Source organism: Hippopotamus amphibius, chromosome 2 (assembly GCF_030028045.1).
Source record: "Hippopotamus amphibius kiboko isolate mHipAmp2 chromosome 2, mHipAmp2.hap2, whole genome shotgun sequence".
In the NCBI taxonomy this organism is placed as follows: Eukaryota; Metazoa; Chordata; class Mammalia; order Artiodactyla; family Hippopotamidae; genus Hippopotamus; species Hippopotamus amphibius.
Window position 1 is genome coordinate 219898945 of NC_080187.1, and position 1507 is coordinate 219900451.

Sequence of the window (1507 nt, forward strand, 5' to 3'; positions counted from 1 at the left end):
CTGTTCCCATGACAGACAAGACAGAGACCTGTCATTCAAAGAAGAATAAGTGAAGGTTTTCATAAAGCTTGAGGAGAGGAGTCCCACAGTAACTAACACAAGGATGCCTGCAGCAATCTCAGGCAATGGTGTGCAAATAGGAACAAAAGGTGCTCCAACAGTAGCTGGCCTACATGTGTTGGCCTGAGACCACTGCTGTTTCCTAAAGGGAATTTCTTAATATGTTTGGTAATCAGATCACTTGCAACAGACATATAAGTGGAATAGGGTGACACTACTGCAGAATAAATTATACACATTTCTGGACAGGTTCTAGAAATCTCATTGGTGATAAATGGTTGTTGAGTTATGATTCTGCAAACGTAATCCCATAAATGAATACCCAGGAAAACTTTGCAACTGGTGAAATTCTTAGGCCAAAAAATAAATAGCCACACATACCAAATTTACACACCATGAATTAAAATGGTGCCATGTTAGGCCTTCTGAAAGAACCAGAGCAGGAAAGACTATTCAAACAGAAGATCCTCATCTTTCTCTTCAGCCAGAAGTTTAGCAGGCTCCATCACCTCTCCAGCTGCCCTCCATTGCTCCAATCCTTCTCAGACTTTTCCTTGAGAATCTTTTTCTTCTCCTGTGTTTTCTTTAACCTATAGAACTCTTCTCACTCTCTCTCATCCAGCTCTGTGATGATATAAGCAAGGGTACGTTCAGTCCGGGGAATGGTGACATGTTCAATGACATTTACACTCCTGTTGGTTATCTTAATAGCATCATCCAAAGTAACAAAGGAAGTCTGCAGTGAAGCTAGTTCCACCAGTAGCTCCACTGCTTTGGCATAATTCCCTTTCAGTTTAGCCAACTGTTCCCCACCTCTGGCTAAACCAGTCAGGTCATAACTTCCAGTTCCTTCATGGTAATGTTCAAATACTAACAAAGTAACACCTGTTACATTATCTTTCTTTGCTCTAATCTTCACTTGGGCTTTATTTACATTTTGGATAACTGTGGTGCTGAAATCCCTTGCTGTGAACTTGGCCTCAGCAAGTGAAAAGGCAGCTTCTCACATCACTTCACCCATCAACATTTTAGTCCCTATTATCTTCTTAAGGATCTGTCAAAATCAAAGAGTTAAGGCATCAGATTTTTTCTTCAGGGGGTTTCGACCTGTCTGTGCTCCTTTTAACTGAGCCTTCATGATGGTCTGTCCCATTCTCGAGGGAAAGATTTCAATTCCAGCTTTGCCCGACATTCTGATGATGACTGCTCTGCTCAGGTCTCTGGCCAGGCAATCGTGGCTGCAACAACCCCAGCCACTAAGTCTTTCTCTACCAGAGTCAGCTGGTTCTTAAATATTGCCTTTTTTAATGTTTTGGTTATCATATAAAAATTAAACATTTTCTTATGGCAATTTGGTAAAGTATACATTTGTGAACAAATATGAAACTATTCCCTTTTTCTCCCTGATTCCTGCAGAATTAAAAAACTTTAGGTATTTTTATGGCAA

The 1507-nt window shown here is 40.5% G+C and overlaps 1 pseudogene; it reads right to left on the reverse strand.

The window, feature by feature from the left end:
- Window positions 1–509: 509 nt before the first annotated feature.
- On the reverse strand, window positions 510–1252 carry LOC130846430 (V-type proton ATPase subunit D-like; annotated as a pseudogene).
- Between the last annotated feature and the right edge of the window lie 255 nt (window positions 1253–1507).